Source organism: Takifugu flavidus, chromosome 3 (genome assembly GCF_003711565.1).
Source record: "Takifugu flavidus isolate HTHZ2018 chromosome 3, ASM371156v2, whole genome shotgun sequence".
In the NCBI taxonomy this organism is placed as follows: Eukaryota; Metazoa; Chordata; class Actinopteri; order Tetraodontiformes; family Tetraodontidae; genus Takifugu; species Takifugu flavidus.
This window is the reverse complement of record NC_079522.1, coordinates 3,869,515-3,893,193: the sequence shown is the minus strand read 5'-3', so window position 1 is coordinate 3,893,193 and position 23,679 is coordinate 3,869,515. Positions and strand designations below refer to the sequence as shown.

General features: G+C 40.3%; 1 long non-coding RNA gene and 2 pseudogenes across 1 annotated transcript; all 3 read left to right on the top strand.

Moving 5' to 3' along the window:
• The first annotated feature begins 4,614 nt into the window (after positions 1-4,614).
• Positions 4,615-5,516, top strand: LOC130523406 (uncharacterized; annotated as a pseudogene).
• Positions 5,517-5,705: 189 nt separating this feature from the next.
• LOC130522006 (uncharacterized) lies at positions 5,706-6,533 on the top strand. The gene is made up of 2 exons (XR_008949522.1): positions 5,706-6,212; positions 6,287-6,533. It is a non-coding gene; the product is annotated as an uncharacterized LOC130522006 (long non-coding RNA).
• A 3,589-nt stretch (positions 6,534-10,122) lies between these two features.
• On the top strand, positions 10,123-12,309 carry LOC130521993 (uncharacterized; annotated as a pseudogene).
• The last annotated feature ends 11,370 nt before the right edge of the window (positions 12,310-23,679 follow it).

Here is a 23,679-nt window from a genome sequence, read left to right as displayed (position 1 = left end):
ACGAGGTAAATATGGTCTTGCAAAGCTCTCTTCCTCTCTCTCTCTCTCTCTCTCTCTGTCACACTCTCTTGCACTTGACCTCTCATGCCTCTGTCTTAGACCATAACTCTGTTTTCGTCTATCCAACATACAGCCTACTCAAGTATGTGAGGACTATGCATTTAGGCTAAAGCAGCCACCGCTAGGAAACTGTTGCCCCACCAGGTAATGCAGTATAATTCCCAACCAGATGTTGGGTCCATGCACAGAGCTCGCTCATCTCAACGCCGTTACGATCCAAGTCTTTTATGTCAAATATTCAGTTTCTGACCAGTTCATCATATGACCAGTTACACACCTGATATGTTGCCCTGATGATGTGAATGCACTACGGGAGCACTGTTTTACCCACAGATATAATGTAATTTGTGTTGTTCTTGAGGTCATTCTTGACAGACATTCAGTTTTGAGGAACACACACACACACAACATATATATACTGTATATACACACATACATATACATATTTATATACACACACACATACATATATACACATACATTTATACCTAATTAATGTTTTTGTTAAATCTCTTTTCTCTATTTCAAATGAAAAAAATAAAGATGAGTTGTTCCCCACCAACACCTGTGTTGATGTGTAAACATCCTGCAGCCAACTGAGTTGAAAGAAAATCATTTTCTCACTTTGTGTCTGAGCTCCTGCTCTGATCAAGCTCACTCGCATCGAGTTCATCATGGTGGTTTTATCGGCTCTTGTACAGGATGTCAAAACGGGTTTGACCCAGATGGTCTTTTTTGGCTCTGACGTTTTCATGGCTTTTGTGTTTTACATGTCTCCCACAAAGGAAGAGGGCGGTGCAAGTGTTTGTAAGGTCACCTCATGAGTGTATTTAATTTTTGTATTTTTCTCAGTCTGTACAAAATAAATTAACTGGAAAAGTTCTTGTGTGTCATCGGTATAGGGTAAGATGTCTCCTCAAATGTTTCTAATTCTGCCTGTAAGAAAATCCCATTTTTCCACAGTTACATGACATTTGAATCTCCACCATACAACTTGAGTACAACAAGCAATCGTTGCTGCTGATACCTGCTGCAGTCTCTGTCTATTTAACTAATTTGTGGCTGCAGTAGACAACTGTTCAAACAGCATTTCCTTTGTAATGCAGGTCTTTGTTGCCACAGTTGCATGTCAGCCAACAAATCTGCATAACTGTTCTTTGAAAGGTAGCTAACTGCACACAAATATTGAGCACGTGGGCAAAGAGTGAAAATAATTCTGCAAATAAAGCGTAGAAGTGTACAAAGAAGTTAACAGACTAGTTTAAGCTGATCTCCTTTTCCTTTGTGCGACTAACCTCCTGCTGTCAAGCTGCATGACTCAGGAAGTGTGATCTGAACACAGCTTTGACAATTCAAGCACATACAGACCACAATCACGGTGTGCTTCATTTGAACGCAGTAACCTCTCTGCTGGTGCTGCATCCAAAACGTAAACTGACAAATGTAACATATCGCTTCAAATGTGAATGCTGCGCATATTCTGATCTTTTTACTGAATTCTCAATTAATTCTCTAGCCCACATATCAAACGTGTTCAGAGTGAGCACATGCTCAGGCTGCGTCCTGAGCCCTCCTCTCATCAGTTTCTGCAGGTGCTGACACCACGGTAACTTATCGCTAGACTATTTTGAAAGAATCATATGACCTGGTAAATAAATTAATTATTATTAAACTAACCTTTTCTCCGGTTTTTTACTGTGTTATTAACAGAGCCATGATGGAGGTGACCTCTGTTATGCTGCTGTCGGGTTAAAAAAAAAATCCCATTAATGATGGAACTCAGTATCAATTATAAAACTAATAGGAAATGTAAACTATATATCAAAGTTAAATCAAAGGAAATTAAGTTAATTTAACTTTTTGGATACATTTTTTCCGAGGATGTGGAAATGGGTCTCTTAACAAAAACAAACTCAGTGTCCATAAAGACAATCTATAAATATTCTGCATGTTGAGCATGAATGTTACGTCTCACATTTACTTTTCACTGCTGCGGTGAAGGTGGCGCAAACCTCAGAGTTAAAGTTTCCATTAGTGGAAAAACAAGTCAGATTGAATACAGGAAGGGCAGCCTGCTCGAGTCTTGCTTGAAAATTGACATAAATAAAAATGTTTTTCAGTTTAGATCCACATCAATGTACTCAACTCTAAAAGAGGCAATTGGTTGTGGTTAGGTGTCGCAAACCACCACAAAGACAGACACTTTATCAGATCTGTACAAGGAAGGTTCAGGAATTTTGGTCTTTGGGAGTGGAGTTCCCGTGTCACCTTTGTTTTTTTCTGGATAGACAACTTTGTCCCACAGTCCAAAGGTTTTATGAGATTAATTTTGATGGGACAAAATTGGGCCTGGTGTCCATAGTTTGGGATCGACGTCAGCAGCTTTGCTATCTAAAGCTAGTAAAGTATGAGATAGTAAAGTATGTCATCAAAGATGGTGATGCTGATATTTCACCTACGCCTGTTATATTTAAATTCAAAAGCAAAGGTTCTACTGTATCCTTTCAACGGAACAGAATGGCTATGATTTCATTTGTGTTAAATTAGTGTGAACTGTTCCCAATCAGGACAAACAATACTATACTTTACTATATTTTTTAGCTGTTTCTTGTAAATGTACATATTGCATGACACAACCCCATCAGTGTGGCTACCAGTAAAAGATTAGCTCTCAGTCTAACGAGCTTTAACGTGTGCTTTGTCTGTGTGGCTGCTGACAGGAAGTCTACGCAGAGTTTCTGTTCAAAGCTGACCACAAAGAAGTAACAACCAAATATATTCCATTGTAGCGGCGGCGTTCTCTAAAAAGGTTCTGTTGTGATCAGTCGAGTTAATTTCACAAGAGAAGAGGATCATGATCAACTACAACATAGCAGATTCAACTGTTTCATCCAAATTTTGCAGCAAGAGAGTGGTTTCATGCATGTTGGCTAATGTTGGCAAGATGAAATTTGGAGGATATATTATTATTGTAATGGTTCATGTGAAATTCATTGTTAAGATATTCAGAGGATCCCATCACCAGTAATTAAAGCAATGGGGGGCACAATTTTTTGTTGTAAGAGCAAAATCAACCCCTCTTTCAAACATTTTCCAGTTATGGTGAATAAAGGTGTGCTTATCTCTCTTGTGTTGCTAATTAAGTAGACCCCTCCCCCCCTTTTAAGCCAAATTCAAGAACTTTAACCCAGAAGCCAGGTGGTTTAAGAAATTGTTCTTAAAAATTGCTTTTGACGTCATCTTCATCATGTGGACTTGAGCTTGTTCGACAAGGTGCGAGCCACTCAGCACGTGTTCATGGTTTCCAAACAAGGGCAGTCAGTGTCACTTCTTGCTAGCCAATCAAATGAACTTTTTTTCATGAATAGTGATATATGGAGGATCTCAGCTCTGTTGCTCTGACTTTCCTGTTTTGAATTGTACCTATCTGGGCATTCATTCAGGGTGTCGTGGCATGATCAACTTTTGGCTCATCACTAGTTCTCCACTGGGGTCACCCAAGGATCGGTGCCGGGCTGCTGCTCTTTGCCATATACGCAACATTGCTCAGGCAAATCATCCCATGGTCTCCCATGATGTTTTATTCCACTGCTTTCCACATGGCACCCAGTTCTGCGTATCATTTTTCCCAGACTAACCCTCAGGCTCAGACGAGATCTCACCATGTCTCTCAGACATATCCGCATGGATGCAGGGCCACCACCTCAACTTATCCATGGTGAAAATGAGCTCCTTCTTTCCTTGGCAAAACTATCCATTCATCAAAACATAGATCACAAATTGGCCCTGCCTGTTTATCGAGGCTGTTTGAACCTTGGAGTCATTATTGTTGATCATCTGAGGTTTTGTGATCATGTAGCATCAGTCTCCCTGTCATCCCGTCACTTTGCCATATCCAACCTCAGAAAAACCAGGCCATTAAACCTACAAATGCTGATACAAGTCATGGTGATCTCCCATATTTCCACCAATTCAGATAGTCCAACGAAAGCAGGCCTATACCACCTCACTGCTGATAGAGGTCTACTGTACCTGCCCACATTAAGATCATGTCATTCATGCTGACCGACAGACTAATACCTGAATCTGCTCCCTCTTACGTGAACAATCTTGTTTGAGCCCATGCTACCCCTCGTTGCTGCATCATTTTCCAAAAGCTGTCTGTCATAATAATTAGTGAGCATTTACTGGATGCATTACTGCAACATGGAAAAAATAAAAAAGAATGATTGCTGGTTGGTTGGTTGGCTGGTTGTTGTTGATTGGTTAGAAATGATGCACATTATAACTCAACTCAAATTGAATTCTATTTATATATGAAGCAAAATCCTATTCTTAAGGTAATCCAAAGTTTTTTCTTGTGGGTTTTTTTAACCTTTAAATCTTCCTTTAATTTCCCAACATCAATTTTATCAAGCAAATCTGACATTACAATGATCATGTATACTATATGTCACACCCTCGAGTCATCTCCGGCTGCCCAATCAGATACGAGTGCAGCATTTATCAGTTTAAAAAGGACCAGTCTTCTCTTCACTCAAACCAACACTTGGAGCAAGATGACATCTGCAAAGTTGATCTTCTGGCTGATATGTTTGGAGAAATTTGGTGAGGATTTTTTTTTGTTTGTATTTTGTTTATTTATGGCATCATTTGGAAAATTCTAGATTTAAACATTAAATGGTGTTCATTTCTAATTGTATTTTTTTCAGCTCAGACAGCTACAATGGAATTTTCTCCATCTTTGAATTGGAAGACCAATTATATCTTGGTCAAACCTGGACAGAACCTGACTTTGCCGTGTCTTCACAGAGATGATGTTTCTACCAAGATCTCTTGGTTTAAAGAAACTCTGGGAGCAGCCGATTCTGATCTATACGAACTGGATATCAAGTAAACATTGGATATTTGTTAATGACTTCAAATCCAATCCACGTTTCCAACTACATCCTGGTAACAAAGTAACTAATCTGACAATAACAGATTTGGAGTTATCAGACTCAGCGACGTATTACTGTGTAAATCAGTATTTAAATGTATTTGACTTTACAGAAGGTTATAAAGTCATTGTAGAGGGTTCAGGGTTGACCATAGATGAGTCAGCATCACAGTCTATCCAAGCAGAAGGTTCTGTGACGCTGAATTGTACAGTCCATACTGGGTGGACTTGTGATGGGGATCACACTGTTTACTGGTTCAGAAACTCTGGACCATCTCAACTGGGACTCATGTACAGCCATACAGGCGGGAAAAGCAGTGTGAGAGGAAAACCAACACCTGTTTCTACAGCTTCCCATGAAGAACCTGAACACTTCTCAGACTGGGACCTACTATTGTGCTGTTGCAGCATGTGGACACATTCTGTTTGGAAATGGAACCAAGCTGGTGTTTGAGGGTGAGTGTTCTACTTTTGTGCAGATTATTTTCTGTATATTGTAGAAATAATTCACATATGATCTAGTTTTAAAATATTAAGCCAGCATCCAGTAATTTATTTAATTGTCCATAAAAAGGTTATCCTAATTAGCCTCTCTATTCAGTTGGTTTATATATAGTGTTTTATCGAAAAATTTACCAGTTCAAACAGATATGGCCTAAATATCCCCCATTCTCTGTTTACACAGAGCTTTCAGTATCTAAAATGAGGAGAAACATAATATTTGTGGTCAAAGTATCACTTTAACTCATTCCTTGTTATGTCAGTATAGGTTCTGTTTCTATATTGTTACTTTATAAAATAATTTGTGACTGGTGATGTCTATTGTCTCCCTGAATTACACAGTAATGACATCATAACTAGCTTAATATAAAGTGAGAGGACAAATTTGTTGAAATACTTAAATGATTGTCTGAAACGGCATCGCGGATATCACAATTTCTGATGCATCTCGTTACAGATGAAGGAAACCATCTTGTTTTGGTGTATTTCCTCAGTGCGGCCTGGATATTTACCATCATTGTGGTTGTTTTATTATCCATTTCAGTTTTTATGACAAAAAGAAAAACAGTCATCACTCTCTGGGTAACTGATGTAATATATTTTGAAGATTCTTAAAGGTAAACTGGGAAAATTACTTTAAAAAAATGTCTTCCTGTGTTTTAAAACAGACTTTCAATCAAGAGTCCAAGCTTCATCCACAGCAAATGCAGAGGTGGAGACAATTTTGATTTAATTTTTAATAATCCTTATTTACACACACTAACTCCCTTTATAACATATTTCCAGGGCTACCAAGAGGAAAACAACCTCCATTATGCAGCTTTGAGGAACAACCAGCCCAACAGATCAATGCAGAACAGACAGAATGAATGTGTGTACTCTGCTGTGAGGCTGTAGATGTCTTGTTGTCATTGCAGCTTAACAATTATTAAGTATTTTGTATTTACTCATACCGGTTTCTACATTTTCAATTGTATCATTTATCAATCTCGATGAAACAAAGTTTTCCTAATAAAGTTGTTTTTTCTGGCCATGTCGACAAATGATAGATTACCTCCATATATTTATATTCATTTTATGAAGACAAAGCTTGTATCGTGCTGTTGCAGTCCTTAATTTGTGAAGTCAAAAGCTCCAACAATGGTTTTCACAAGCATTCATATCCATCGGACTATTAAGTTGACCAAAACACCCACTGGATGAGACAAATGCTCCATTATGTGATCATGACCATGTAACAGCAGCAGGCTATGTCTTGGATACATAGAAATGCTAAGGCAGGGGCAGTATTATCCAAAGGGTTGGCGTACTCCTGCTGTGTCCACCGGGTCTCTCCTTCCCGGAACGATTTCTCCCAGGAACGATTTTTGCTTATTTGGATCCAATTTGCCAGCAGCTTAGAAAACGTTTAGCTATCTTTGTTGACCTCTTTTTTGTAAAACTTGGGGCATAAAGACTAAAAAAACAGATAACAAAATTGAACACAATACAAATATTAATTGTTGATTTAATTAAAAATTACTACCTGCTCAAGATTCCCATACAACTGAACCTTGACATCTGTCTGCTGCTTTTTGAATCTGCAGACCTTGGTTAGCTTCCTAATTGGTGCATCAGCATTCAGCATGATGAAAAGCAGTCACAGCTGCCATTGTTAAGATATAATCAATTACAATTTTATTTTGCAACAAAAGACCTTCAACAGTTTTATTAGAATTGTGAAAAAACTGGCCAAGGGATTTTTGTCCATCCCTCTATCAGTCTTCGACTTCTTTATCCCTTTTAGGGACAGGTGGCCGCTTATCCCACTTCTAACTCACAAAGACAAACAACTGTTCATGCCCTCATTCACTTCTAATGTCAATGCACATGGACACGGGGAGAACAGGCAAACTCTGCACAAAAAAGCCCCTGACTGCAGGAACCTTCTTGCTTTGTGGCAGCCATTTTAGCCCCTACATAACCCCTGTGTCAGTTCACCTCATGTGTGTCTCCCCTTGTGTTGTGCCACTTTCATCATGTTGTGATTACTGATCACAAAGTGCCATAATCATAAAGCATAATCTTTACAAATATTATGGTTATGCCATAATCATAATCTTTGAAAATATTATGATTATGGCACTTTTGAACTACCGTATTTTCACGACCATAAGGCGCACTGTAATAAAAGGCGCAGTCTCAGTTGCGGGTACTATATCTGTTTTTAGAACATAAATAAGGTGCACCGTATTATTAGGCGCATGCTAAAACATACAGTAAAAAATGACAACGGAAGTAAAATGCTGAGTTTCGTCACATTTATTGAACAAAATATTCATTCTTCTTCCGCCACAAAACCATCAAAGTTTTCATCTTCTGTATCTGAATTAAACAGCTGCGCTATTTCAATGTCCAACATCCCAAATTCCTCTTCTTCATCATCTGAATCAGACTCACCGACCGGTTCCGCTTCAGCGTTGATTTTGTGAAAGCTCTTACAATACATGAAGACGGTATCATAGCCCATGTGTCTACAATCCACCCGCATATGGTGGCATAACTTGCCCACCGCTGCCTCATAGTCTTTGTGAAGGAGTGTTCGCCTACCGTCATCCAGCGCTCTGTCCGTTTCCGTGGCAGCGGAGAACCACGGTGAACGACAACTTCTCATGCCCCGTTGTGCGTATCGCCACCGTGCTGGTCCCTTTTTCTCCACTTTGTGGGTCAAAGGGATGTCAAAAGTCAGAGGGGTCTCATACATGTTGGTGATGTGGCTGGGCGCGGTTATCTTGTCACGGCAGTAGGTGCGGAAGATGGCCGCCCTCTCCTGGTAATCCACGGGCAGCCGCTGCGCAACAGTTGTCCTTGCGCGTATGGAGAGATTCCGCCTCCTCATAAAGCAAAAACACCAAGACGGACCTCCTTGGAAGTGCTCAATGTGCATTTCTTCAGCTATCGCTTTGGCCTTTTGTCGAATGGGGACAGTAGAGACACCCCTTCCAGTTGTTTGCTGTTCCACAACCAACTGTTTCACTCGGTTTTCCAGCTCGGGCCACCTTGCTTTGTTCCCACAGGACATTAAAATGTCTTGCAGCTGCTCGATTGCCATTTTCGCAGCGCGCATATTTGATGGCCTACAAATTGCTGCTTTATGTTGTGCCCATTTGATGAAACCCCTTCCACTTCCTTCCAATAAAGCCTCCATGGTCCTTGATGGGCTTGTAATCATCTTTAGTATTTTCACCTTTTTGACATCACTTTTATATCCAATGGCTATCAGCTAAAAATCCTCATATTGAACCTCATTTTGGATCACCCATCTAAGGTCCTATGTTTGTTCACCAGGATGAATGGCAGGTAGGCCCATAGCAAATTGCAGAAGTAAACCAAAAGCAAACAAAATCCAAAATGACTGTTCTATGCAGATGTGGCAGGGCGTGGCCTGCCCTTCGAACAGGTGCCATATGGAGGTAGTGCCTTAATTGGTGGGTGGGGAGAAAAGGTTTATATAAGGCACTGCCTCCAGCTGGCTTTAGTTGTTTTCCCCCTTCGACGGGACGGCGGGTTGTGGCTTATCTGGCGGTGTTCGACCAACAGAAACTCTTTTACAACGCTTTGCCGTAAGGGCACGCGCGCTAGTCTGCACTGGGCAGTTGGCTGCCGGCTGGCGTCAGTGGGTCGCGTTGCCCCAGCGGGAATCCTTCACGGAGTGGTGGCGCCACCAAACACAGTCGGCACGGACTTCCTCGCGTACTGGACCCACTGCTGCTTTGGCTCAGTCCCGCTTTCGGGACTCTCTCCCGTTCGCTCTCGCGCTCTCTCTCTCTCGCCCCCCCCCCTCGGGGGACGGCGCTGAGACGTAGTGGTGCCGCCGAGGCGACCACGGAGCTATTGCTTTCATTTTAGATTCTTAACTGCGTGTAAATCGTATCAACTGGCATTTACTCTTTTAGGTTTTGTTCTGTTCGTTTCTTGTTTGATGTGGTGTTCTTGTTGGTCACAATTTATTTGCCTGTCTGTGTGAAGTGTGTGTGCGTGTGTGCTCGTCGCGTCAATTGTTACCGCTGGAAATTTAATTGTTCTCTTTTCTTTGTGGACAGGTGCTGCGGGCCACGGTGGGGACCCAACCCCTGGTGGAGGGCGTTTTCCTCACCCCTGGTGTGTAGTTTTGTTTGCAGTAGCACGGGTGTTTTTAGTTTGGTTATCTCCCTTAATTGCGTTTTACCTGCCGGTGGGGCCCCAGCCCTGTCCACCCCTTTTGTTTGACTTTTGTACAGCCGAGTTATTTTTGTGTTGAGTTGGATTTAATAAAATTGTAGTGCCTAACCCTCAATGCTGTCTCTGCCTCTGGAACAGAACCTTATCTGCGTGTGCCTGTTTTCCGGTTAATTCCTGGGGTGAAATTCCCCAGGTGGCGTTGTCGTTAACCGTTCCACCTCTCTCCACCCCGCCACAGAAGCAAGATAAAGATGCTAAGTTTCTTTAGGTTTGTTTTGAACACCTCCATCTAAAGGTAAGAAAATATAATCAAGTCCTTTTATTAAAATGCTTTTGTGTGACACATTTTCTGTTGTAACAGGTGGCTACTTAAAAACTTTATTTTCCTAAATTAATCCTGTTAATCTTTCTGCTAAAAACTTGTGAAAGTTTCACAGAACTGTGGTGGAGGATTTCATACAGATAGCAGTGGTCCCCTGAAAATAAACAATGAGTTTAACATTACTTTACTTCCTGGTGTACTGAATTATACTCAGTTGTTTTTCATGCTGACTTTCATCAGATGGACTTGTAAACATTGGAGGAGGTGTGATCTAGTGGACATGTGTTCACTGTTTTCAAACCAGGGCAGTCTGCCAAACATACTTATCGATGAGAGTAGTCCATAGGTAGAGGATCTCAGCATTAACCTAGACATGCTCATCACAATTGAATCGCTGAAGTTGGCTTCATATCTCTGTTTATTTTTATGGACTTTTGGTAAGTTTGATCATATTGAATATTTTAATAACTTCATTCTAAACATTTGCACTTGACTAGTTTTTGGTAATTTTGTGGTTTATTCTTTCCTTCAGTCCTGACGGATGAAACATCCTCGTTTGTGCATCCAGTGAATAGTTTAGTATTTGCTAATATCGGGGAAAATGTGACACTGCAGTGTTCCCGTAAGGACGAGCCTGTATCAGCGTTCTACTGGTACAAGCAAACTCAAGGAGAGAAACCAAAGCTCATCTCTACATTTTATGAAGATGATGTCAATGTAGGCTTTAGCGAAGAGTTCAAGAACGGTCGCTTTTCAGGTAACATTACAGAGAAAAACTACCACCTGACAATTGCAAGTTTGAGCCCTTTAGACTCAGCAGTATATTACTGTGGCAGTAGCAGTTTGCATGATTTATATTTGAAAAGATCTATATTGTCCATATTCCGATTTTACATTTGACCGTACCAGTAGAGGTCCATCAGTCACCATCAAAGTCTGTTCAGTCTGGAGGTTTTGTGACTCTGAACTGCAGAGTACATACTGGGACCTGTGAAGAGGAACACACAGTTTACTGGTTCAAGAAGTCAGGAGAGTCTGTACCAGAGCTCATTTACACCCATGGAGGCAAGAAAGAACAGTGTGAGAGAAAAAACACCTGTTTCTACAATTTGCCCATGAGAAACTTGAATACTTCCAAGGCTGGGACCTACTATTGTGCTGTTGCAACATGTGGACGAATTCTGTTTGGAAATGGAACCAAGCTGGACATTGGACAGTATGGACAGAGTAAGTGAAACAAAAGTTAAAGTAATTTTAAAAGTCGACTTGTTAGTGAGCGAAGCACAATTTTTACTTGAAACCATCCTCAAAAATGTTTAATTTTTCTTGCTTATTTGCAGACAGAGCCTCTTCTTCTGACAAACCTGTATATTTCTTGACTGGTGCTTTGGTATTCACCACCATACTGTGTGTTTTATTGGCTTTATCACTGTTTAAGCTGCACAAGAGGATCAGTTCCCAGAATACAGGTAAGCCCTTGTCTTTCAGTCAATTATACAACATTCTAATTTAAAACTTGTTGTTAGAATCTTTTTCACGTCTTTAAACAGGTACGCCAACAGATCCATCCTGTGATATGACTGGAAGCGTGAGTTTTATTATAATTTAAATACGAATGTGTCTTAAAAATCTATCAAATCATTCTTGCAAATTGTAAGAAATTAACTCAGTAATACAACGTTTATTGCAGCGATGTTCACTGAAATATTTTTGAGTTTTTTATGAAAGCTTGAAAGATGACTAATCTGTGATTACCGAAATAGACATCCATCCATTCAGTCATCTTCATCTTTCTTTAATCGGAGTTGTGTCAGGGACATAGTAATTCAACATATAGCGTCATGCTGGAAATCAATGAGCATTTGCACTTTATGTAATGTATTTGCGAAGGATACTGATGTGATATTAACAGTATCATGAATGTACATCGGTTTAAAAATTTGGTTTCACCGTTTTTGTGGTCTAAAGTAGAGAGTGATTGTTTTTTCCTCTTTCATTACCAGGTTCAAGAGAAAAATCTCCATTATGACAATATAAGCCACCAGAATCTTAACAAATCAAGAAGGATAACAGAGACCAGTAATTGTGTTTACTCTTTCATTCAGTGATGCTTCAAACGAACTCTTTACACTTTGTCACAACGATTCATCGGGTTGGACAAATAATCAAATGCGGGCTACATGTTTTGTCAGGCATTGTTGCATGTAAAGTTCTTAACAACTTATCTTGAGATTAGGAATATGTTTTATTTGTTGCTCCCAGAGAGGTTGGACAATAAAGACATTTTTAAGGGAAAAACAAGTCATTTAATACTTTAGATTAAAAGAAAACTCAATTAGAACACATCTTGAGGGATGGATTCAACATTTAGAACGCAGAAGACTTTTCTTGTAAGGATGTCCGACATAAGTTTATTGGGGAGAAAGTGATCAGTTTTCTTCCCGCGCTGTTGCCATCAGAGGAATGAGACGAAAGCTTCAGTTTACTTGCTGCGAGGGCAACCATACGTCTGCAGTGTGAGCTATAAGTGTGGGCCCTGGTGAGGTTTATGCTTATACTAGCACACAAACATGTAAGATTACAATAAGCGTACGTGTAAGCGTCATATGATAAGCATAAGCATCACATGATAAAACAAAGCATGATATATACAAATGAACATAAAAAATGGGGGATGGAGTGTCACAGGATGTTCAGGTTGTCCCCTGCTATCCCGAGGTAATAGAACATCAGCTAAAGTAGGTCAGGGTTCTGGTCAGGAGTGATAATAAGTAGTTACAGCATTGTTATATGAACAGTTTGAACCTAACAAAGTTGCAGTCACTCTTAATGTGCATTCCTATGGAAGTTGCAACATATGATTCCAAATCAGCACAGAACACACGTTCTTGATGAAATCTACTAGATGATCTGTGGCCCTCTTTGTGATGTGCTCTGGGGTTTGTTTTTTTTGCTGGCTCTATGACTTCCAGATCTGTCACCATGCACAATCTATATGTGGGGCTGGTGCTGGTAATCACGGAAACTTCCCTTCATGGTTCACAAAAAAAAAACAATTACAACACCTTCACATAATTAGTAAATTCGATTTTTGGGCTTGTGGGGATCCATGAATGTAAAAAGATCCAAATGATCGTACAAAATACGATAATTATTGTACATCAGGAAACACTAATAAGTAGAAACAGAAGTCATTACAGAGTTGAATACAGGAAGGAAGGCCTGCCGAAGTCTTGACTTGAGAAATTAAACACAAAGATTTTTTTAAAAAGATTCTTTAAATGTCAAATCCACAGTCCAAAGGTTTAACGAGTCAAATTTGTGTGAGACAAGATTAGGCCTATTGTCAGCAGCATTGCTAGTCTCAAGATCTATAGCTGGTGGATATAGTGTATGTGATAAAAGATGGGTGATAATTCACCTAGTCCTAAATTTTAATTCAAGATTGGATGTCCTACTAAATGCTTTCAATGGACAAAATGGCCATGATTTCAATTTTACATAATAAAAAAGGCCATTCTTGTCCCATTCAGAAAACATACCTTCTTACTTTATCTTTTGAGCTGTTTCTTGTAGGTGTACATATTGCATGACTCAAATCCGGAACAACAGGGCCGCTTTTTTGGCCCCTGTGTGGTTACCGATCAACGATCAGTCTCACTTTAGGCAGGGCAAGTTTATTCATATAACACTATTCAGACACAAAGGCAATTCATAGTTCTTTTCAAGGCATAACATTTAAAAAAAAAAGAAATACATTATAACAAGGCAAATAAATTAGCATGAAATATCATTTAAGAAAATTCTATTAAAATAATGAAAATAAGAGAAGTAAATTATTATTTAAGGCCTGACTTAAAAGCATTGAATGTTTGAGTAGTCCTCAGATGCTGAGGAAGTTTGTTCCGCAAGAAAGGACGATAGTACATAAAAGCTGCTTCAACTTGTTTGTGACTGTGGACTTTTATATTGAGCTTCAGTGTGTACTTTTTCAAGGTCACTCCCCTTACTCACCCCACCCGTGTGGCTGTCAACAGGATGTCTCTGCAGCGTTTTTGTTCAAAGCTGACCACAAAGAAGTAGCAACATAATATGTTCCATTGTAGCGGTGTGCGCTCAAGTAAGGTTCAGTTGTGATCAGTTATGTTAATTTCACAACAGAAGAGGAACACGATCAACGTGGGCCAGTAGCAACTACAACATAGCAGGACTCAACTAGTTCATCCAAATATGTGCATCAAGAGAGTGGTTTCATGTTGGCTTTCTGTTTTTACAAAGTCAAACTCATTAAATCAAACACAGAAGCTAGATAGTTTGAATGTGGTGTAGGAGAAGCCATCTGAGCCTGGCTAGGACACCATCATTAAACAGAGGGGGAGGCCCGAGGTGTTTAGCAGTCTCCCCAAACAGCTAAAAACACATTCATCATGGGAGCAAATACTCCCACTATTCTCAAATCAACTACCCAGTGACAGCCCTTAGATCTTTGCTGCAGTAGGAGCTGTCATGACCACTTAGTGCTAAGAAAGCTTGTTCTTTACAAGTTTTCATCCTTGTCTCCCCACATCGTTTTATTTTGAAGTCTGGTTGTCATTTTCTTCTTCCTGTCAAACTTCCCACTTGTGTGATTGGACTGCCCGCCCAAACGTCTTCCACCTGTGTCTCCTCAAACTCATTTATATAAGCAGTGTTTCACTTCCGTTTGGTGTAAGATCATCTTGACATTAGTCGCGAGTCCCCAAAGTAAGGCATGTGGGGGATGTGACCAGAATGACCCACTGATGTACACAACCCTCCAGAGGTTAAGAGACAAACAAATTATCAATCCACTACTGTATATCTGACCGTTCTATGCAGGCTTTACATCTGTAAGGCCGTAATGTGTTTAACACCTAGCCTAAGCACCATATTAGGACATGCTCCACATGTGTGTCCTGTGTCTTCTTCCTTTATGTAAGAGGAGCGGCTAAAAATGACACTGGAGCCTGTGGGCCCCTGGTTGTCCTACACATGAGGATGTGTAGCATGAACATCTTCAAGCACTCCCTTTTTTGGTAATAACTGAACGCTATACCATTGGGTTGGCCGTATTGTACAGCGTGAGCTCATCAGTAGAGAATGTGTTTACTCGACTGTATAAGAAGGAGGTGACGATGAAGACACCTCGGAGTTCTTCACCATCGGGACCTCGAGACCTCCCTCGGACAATCTGCAGTGTTCGATTGATGCCTGACTGTTCTCTCCAATAAACATCTTTGATAACCAAGTCGGTGTCTGCGAAGTTTCCTTCCTCATCAACACATCTCGGCAACCACCAGGAGAAGATTACAACAAAATTGGCGTCACGAACAGGATCGGTTGTGGCTGTCGTCTTCTCCATCCGCCTCCTCGGACCAACTTCCGCTCCAAGCTGGCAAGTAAAGCGCGCACTTTCCACACATTGGGGTGATAGTTGGTTCTATTAAGCTTTTGGGGAGTCATTTAGACACACCGTAAAGATAATTAGTGTGGATGTACATTTTTGTGTTGATGTTGGGGAATACTTCTTCTAAATTGTTCAATTTGACCTTTGTTTTGTGTTTTGTGAAAGACTGAAGTAGTGGCTCTGGAGGAGAGACAGGCCATGAGGTTTATTACACGGCTCATTTCAGCTAAAAGGACAGCTGATTCTGAATTTATTGTATTCGGTCTGTACACTGTGTTATGTACAGGATTGGCGACAGAGCGCGTGGACACTAGGAAAGTGTCGGGTTACGGCCAGGAAATGATGTTAAAGTGTTAAAAAGCCGCGGGTTCAGGATCATTTGCCCTAAGTCCTGTGTTTCCTTTGAGAGTACACAGGCCGGTCTCTCTCTCTCTTGAGGGATTGGAAAACTGGGGTTATCTCCGGGTCGGGGGTGTCCTCTCTGACGTGGCTGACGAGTGCGTTTGAAGACACTCTTTTACGGTCAGGGGCCCAGTTTTCAGGGTGGTAAATTTAGTGCGGACAGTCGCGAGAAACAAACTGTGGTTTACGGCAGCGGCGCGGGGCATGCTTAAATAGGATAAATCTGCATGGACAGATTGTATGTGTGTGTGGCGCCTGTGTGTGCGTGAGTCGATTCTGTGTTCTGTTCGTCTCTCTCTCTCTCTCTCTTTGTTTGAAGTGACTTCTGGGGGATGTTACCATAGTTGTTGTCAAAAATTGGGTAATTGATTGAAACTCTAAGAAAGAAAGGAAAAATCTTTTTGTACCTCAGATAGATTGATTGAGATTTTATCTGAAGTCTGATGAGGACCTAAGGGTGGTCCTGGTAGTGAAGAATATCATATAATTCTGTGCTGGGACAAGGAAACTGGGTGTGATCCAGCAGGACCGCAAGGTCCACATATATACACACACACACACACACACTCACATATACATACATGCTGAAGTAGTGGTGAACAAAGAAACGTTGAGAAATATAGAAGTTTGTTTTTGCGGATTTCTATGTTTGGGTAATATCTCTGAAGAACTTTACTTATATTGATTTTGAAAAATTATTCATATTCGCTGTTGGTTGATTTGGATCCTTTGGATCTCAGGGTGGCTCACAGTCTGCAGCTGTGTGTTGGGCCTGCAACCAGTGGCTAGCTTGGAGCTGGCAAGAACGGATGTTCACTCTCCGACTATCGGAAGTGAACAGGAAGTGGTTCTCGACTTCAAGGGGTGGAGCTAGTTGGCTCCCCCTAAGGGTGGTGCGGAGAGTCCCTCCCCACTCAACCCTCTCTCACTCTCTGAAGTGACAGCTTTCATCAGGAGGAGAAAAATGGAGCACACATTTTCTCTCTCCTTTATTGATCAGCGTTTGATTGTTTAATGCGTGTTGGAATTTAAGAAGAGATATGCTGGGGCACAAATGCAACAGGTTTATCTACTTGGCTGATTATGGTTTATGAATGATTGTTAAATGATTGTTTACTGTTGATGATTGTTTATCATAATAACATTAAAAATAACAATAATTTGATAAAAACAATGATAATAACATACTAATTAGAAGTTTGTTGACAATTTATGATAGTGTTCAAGAATTGTGCACTTTTTATTTTGTTGAAGGAGTTTGACAGTTCATGAATTATTGAATTTTTTCTGTTTCCTTTTTACACTTTTGATGCACCTGAACTTGACTCCAGTAGGGACAGACGAGAGGAGGAATTGATCTGCCGGTGGCGACATAACGGTCTTGCACTAAGGCCAGTGAAATTTTATATATATACACACCATAATTGTTTGGACAAACATCTACAGCGATTGTTTTGCAGATCATTTGGACAGGTTTAGAGTCAGATCAGATTTGTTTGAAAGTTATAAGGAATTTATAAATTTCTTCAACCTTTTAATTTTATTTACACACTCTTCTTTATTAATTCTTTACTATAATTCTGCTTTGCCGTTTCCTTTCATGTTTTTATATTTCTAGATTCCTATATTAATTGAATTTATTTCTTTTTGTATTCATCAGTTAAACAATTAATAGTTTTGCATTTAAATTAAACATTAAAGTGAAATAAACACAGCATTTACATATTAAGGTTTGAAATTGATATACCGTACTTTCCTAAGACAACTGCTACAGCAAAATGTCAAAAGTGGAGAGTAAAGCGGTTAAACGCATGACCCCAATTGAGGTGGTGCAGAAAAACAATCCCCTTATTAAAGGCCTACCAGAGGCCTCAAAGAAATGGAACAAGCGTTGGCCTGATATTGAACAACCTTGGCCGGTTGAAGGTACCCTCAACCCTGATGTGATTCAAACAATCTGCACACTTGTTACCGCCTATAAAGCAAATGAGAAAAAAGGAAAAAGGGGGAAGTCTCGTGCAGAAAAAAGACGGACTGAACTCGCAATGTTGCAACTTTTTGAACAGGAGGGACAGAAGTTGAGATTGGCTGCAAAAAAGAAAAACAGAACAGCCAAAGAAATTATTGAAAGAACCGCAAAACAAACAGCGGCGCTTGTGGAAAAGATTAATACTCCTTTCTCTCATACGGCTCCTGTAACAACCCCTCCACCGTATGAGACAGAAACTGAATATACTGACATCTATCCACAACTTCCTGTACTCAGCCAGAAAGGCAAGTACAACATTAAAGATGATCACAACCAAACTGTTGAAAAGGGAAAGGCAAAAACAGTCATACACATTTATCCGACAACTCCAAAATCTAAATCAAGAAAAAAACGAGATGATGTTTACAACACACTGCTTCTGGAGGAGGATGATGAGAGCGGTACGGATGAAGCCATAGGTGGCTATGATCCCGCCATTAAACGTGTGTTGGCTAAAGCTGAAAAGAGGGGTATGAATCTAAAAAGAAAGTTAAGTCTGATCAAGATCTGACCGATGACAGCTCAGGGTCAGACACTGATGAAGACTCGGACGGCAATTGTTCTTCCTCTGAGGAAAGACAACGTGCTTTGAGAAATCTTGAGAGGGGTATCGAACAGTGTCGTTTAGACATTAGCTTGACGGGAACTCCAGAAGCTCATAAGATGCTAGAAAGACAATTGGAAGATATGGAAAAACGGCGTAAGTCGTTAAAGAAGGGGAGGCTTTCAAGGCTGATCACTTCTGACTACGCCTTGCGTTCAAAGAAAGACAGCTCTGCTAACAAAATGTTCCCTGTTGTTGTTCGTGGTCAAAGTCTTGAGTATAAACCTTGGCAGAACTCCGATATGTCAGATATAGAGAAGCTACCTATCCTTCAGGAAGGGGCACACCCCTGGATTTCAAAACTGGAGGAACTTTTGATTGGAACACAACCTGCTGTTGGAGACATTAAAAGGCTCCTAGCTAATCTCATTGGTGTGTCTGCCATGGAAGACCTTTTGCAGAAGGCTGGCATGCCTCGGTTCATGGCAACTGCAGTAAATGATGCTGAACTGTTTTCTGCTCACAGAGGTCAGTTTTGGGGGGCGCTGAAAGACGCGTTTCCAACTAACATACATCCTGATAATATCCTCATTGAACCATTGGGTGAACAAGAAAATCCGAGAGCCTATGTTTCAAGAGCTCTACAAACTTGGCGTAATGTCACAGGCAATGATCCCGACGCTAATCAAATGGAGCAGTCTATCATTCGAGCTAAAATTCAGAAGGGATTGCCATTGCCGGTGCGTAGTAAAATAGCAGAGGTGGTTGGTCTTGGGAACATGATTAAGAGTGTTTACATTGATCACATTGCTCACCAGGTTGAACTATATCGTAGAAAAGAGCAAGAGTTGAAAAACCAAGATCATGAAACTCTCAGAAAACTTACTCAACTGCAGCTGGTGGAAATAAACGCAAAGAGAAAAAGCAAGCAGTAGTGATGGAAAGCCAACCTGATCAGTCATCACAAATGCAATCAAACCAAACATCATGCCAATCGTATCAATTTCCATTGGTGACACCTGTTCCACCAGTACCTCAGCAATATCACTTACACTCTGCAGGGTTTTGCTAATGACACCATAAAAGGCTTTGAACATCTTTCTAACACTCAGAGGAGTCACAGACTTACGTTGTTGAAACATGACATGGCGCTAGATTATATCTTGGCCAAAGAAGGAGGTTTGTGTGTGTCTTTGAATTTGACAGGTGATGCGTGTTACACTTTGATTCCAGACAATGGTGATAATATAAAAGTGTGATTGACGCTTTGAAGAAGATAAGAGATGCGTTCGGACCTTCTGAAAGCGCAGGAACGTCAGCGACGGCTTGGCTTCAGGACAAATTTGGTCCAATGGGAGCTATGTTGATACAGGTTCTCAGTGCTGTCGTAGTGTCACTAAGTGTGATGTTTTGTTTTTGTACTTTGTCATTAACTTGTGCCAAGGCGATGATATTGCGTTGGATTGGTGTAGTGATGCCTAGCGACCAGGTTCAGATGCCACTCTTAAGTGTCAAAGCTTTGGCTGATTCAGATGAGGAGGACATTTCTGATGAGATGGTTGATAAATATCCAGTATAATCAATAATTCAGTATCTAGTGTGACCTTCGAGTCATATCTTTATGTTATTGTTTGTATTTAACGGTGTTTATGTTTTCCTTTCCTCCGTTGTAGTTCCGGTGACGAAGGGGGGAAATGGTTACATAATTTACTTAATCGTGATAATCATGTTTTGATATGTTTGTATTGTATTCTCTCTAATGAAACCAATGTTTTTTGCAAAGATACTGGCACCTCTGTTTTCTGTTTCCAGGACAGTAGTTGGGGAGCTACGTTGGGGTGACAACTATGTTGGAATGGACTCAGAAATTCAAATGAACTGTGAAAGATGCTGGAGGACCCTGAATGAAGATGGGGAACAACTGAAGATCCTTCATCAGGGGACTGTGAACTACAGATTCGAAAATTAATGTTGATGTGTTTAATGCATATATCTGAAGTTTGTATTAATAAATTCACTAGGGAAATTTCATCAGTAGGCAGATGCTATGAGAACTCAGGTTTTTTCCTTGTTTTGGTAAAGGGAAAGGGGTCCTTAGGCAGGGAAAGGTCCAAGGTAAGGTCCGATGGGACGACCAGCCTGATCGTGGACATTTTTTGATTTTTTCTGAGTATCTTGTATGTGTTTGCCCAACTCTTCCCTAATATAACTTTTTTGCAAATTGGATTGGAGTACCACAGGTGGTCGCCGTCGACAGAGGGACCGTGAGAGAATTTTCCCGTCTAAAGTGTTTTGATGGTTGTAGACTAAAAGACGTCTGTCGGATGGGTTTTTCACTCTCACACTCCACTAAATTTCATATATTGTTCACGTCTAATTAATCAATCTTTTTCAATTTATACCATTTTATTAGTCACCGTCACTTTTATTAAAACTTGGTTATTCTATATTTTTCGAGACTATGTAGTCTCGAAGGGGGAAATATGTAGTATCTGACCGTTCTATGCAGGCTTTACATCTGTAAGGCCGTAATGTGTTTAACACCTAGCCTAAGCACCATATTAGGACATGCTCCACATGTGTGTCCTGTGTCTTCTTCCTTTATGTAAGAGGAGCGGCTAAAAGATGACACTGGAGCCTGTGGGCCCCTGGTTGTCCTACACATGAGGATGTGTAGCATGAAACATCTTCAAGCACTCCCTTTTTTGGTATAACTGAACGCTATACCATTGGTTGGCCGTATTGTACAGCGTGAGCTCATCAGTAGAGAATGTGTTTACTCGACTGTATAAGAAGGAGGTGACGATGAAGACACCTCGGAGTTCTTCACCATCGGGACCTCGAGACCTCCCTCGGACAATCTGCAGTGTTCGATTGATGCCTGACTGTTCTCTCCAATAAACATCTTTGATAACCAAGTCGGTGTCTGCGAAGTTTCCTTCCTCATCAACACATCTCGGCAACCACCAGGAGAAGATTTACAACACCACAATCAAGTAAAAAAACTTAAGGCCTTTGCTCGAGGAGCAGCATAAATATGTCAACTCCCACCAAGTTGTTCAGAACTTATAAAGCTTCATGCTTTAGAGGTGAATTATCTTCTGGTTTCCATCAACAGTCTATATGATTTCTCACTACACCTTGGAGAATTGCATATGCTCAAGAAAGCCTGGTGAAATCTGTTGGTTTGAGAACGTAAGCAGACACCCTAGGTGCTAGCTTGCACTCCCTCAAAAGAACACTGTGCTGTAGAAACAACACCACAAGAGCAGTGGGCCTGACATTTTCCTTTCTGTCTTGGTGGTTTCAAACAGAAAGTCTTTACATTCTCTACTTGCACACCAGTCAAAATGTATGACTTAGTTCTCTTGACCTTGGTTTTCAAGAAACAAGAAAACAATTAAAAAAGAGAAATAATTCTAACGTTATCTACATTAGAGTATTCTGAGCATGTGTACACATCACTGTTACCGCATTATTGGCGATATCACACATGCTTTATGATATAGTGATAACCATTAATCAAATATTTATTTTAATTATTTATTCTTTTAAAGTACACATAAAACCTAAACACAAACTACTATAAAATGCCATTAGAAGGAACAACAGCAGTGGGACTGACTGACTGCATTTGTGTCCTCATCTGTTAACTCTGTCCTCTGTGTTATCTGCTTTATTATAAGTTGAGCTGGTAGCTACCAGTGAAACAGGAAGCTAGACAAAAGATGCCATGACTCCTTGTGTTTGTTTTGTACACCTCCATCTAAAGGTAAGAAAACACAACTTTATTTAAATGCTTTTAGTACATGTACTACATGTTTTCTGTTGTATCAGGTGGCTAGTTCAACACTTTACAAAGTCCTCTTAGTCTTCCTGCTAAAAACATGTTAAGATTTCATAGAACTGTGGTGGAGGATTTTATATAGACATCAGTGGTGCCCTGAAAATAAACAATGAGTTTAACATTACTTCCTGCTGTACTCAAGCAGCTGCTTTTTCACATAAGCTAACTTTCATCAGATGGCCTTGACAACATTAGAGAAGGTGTGATCCACCTAACAAGTCTTCAATGTTTCCAAACTAGGAGAGTGAGTGTCACTTCTTCCTAGACAATCAACTTCACTTTTTGAATCATGAGTAGTGAATATATGGAGGATGTCAGCATTCATCTAGAGAGGTTCGTCACAATGGAATCACTAAATTTGTTTTTATTCGTCCTTTATGGTAAGTTTGATCATCTTGTGAACATTTTAATGACTTAATTCTAAACATCTACACATGAACTGTTCTAGGTAACTTTATTGGTTTCATTTATTCTTGACAGATGAAACATCCTCATTTGTGCATCCAGTGAGTGGTTTGTTTGTTAATGTCAGGGAAGCCAAAACTAATTTCCATATTTTAATGTCAATGCAGTCTTCAGCAAGGAATTCAAGAACTGCTGTTTTCAGTGAATATTACAGAGGGTAACTAGCAGTTTGAAATTGCAAATTTAGCATTTCAGACTCAGCAATGTATTACTGCATATATATGTATGCATTTCAGTTTGAAAAGATCTATATGGTCCATGTTATGAGTTTACATTTGACTGGTCCATCAGTCACCCTCAGAGTCTGTTCAGACAAACGGTTCTGTGACTCTGAACTGCAGAGTACATACTGGGACCTGTGATGAGGAAAACACTGTTTACTGGTTCAAGAAGTCAGGAGACTCTGAACTAGAGATCAATTACACCCATGGAGGCAAAGAAGAACAGTGTTTGGGGGGAGGATTAAAAAACACCTCTTTCTACAATTTTTCCATGAAGAACCTGAATATTTACAAGGCTGGGGCCTACTATTGTGCTGTTGCAACATGTGGACGAATTCTGTTTGGAGGTGTGCAATGTTGAATGGAGAGCTAGTGTATGTTCTGGAGGGCAGGGGTAATGTGGCCTCCGGCATGAGTGTAGGTTATGAGAGGTTTCTGATGATGCTAAAGTTTAATGAGGATTTAAGAAAACAGACTCCTGGTATGAATGGAGAGTTGGATATCATCAGCATAGCAGTGAAACAAAGACAGAAACAAGGAATGATGTTCGCAAGGGGGAAGATGTACTTCAAGAAATAGAGGTGCTCAACCACTGAGTCTTTGAGGGATTCCTTGTGAGATGGGTGGTGGATGAGGTGCATTTGTTAAATTTGATTGCTGATGGTTTTTTTTAAAGCAATTGTTTTATCATCGGTAAATTGTGAGTGAGGTGTAGGGGCTGTAA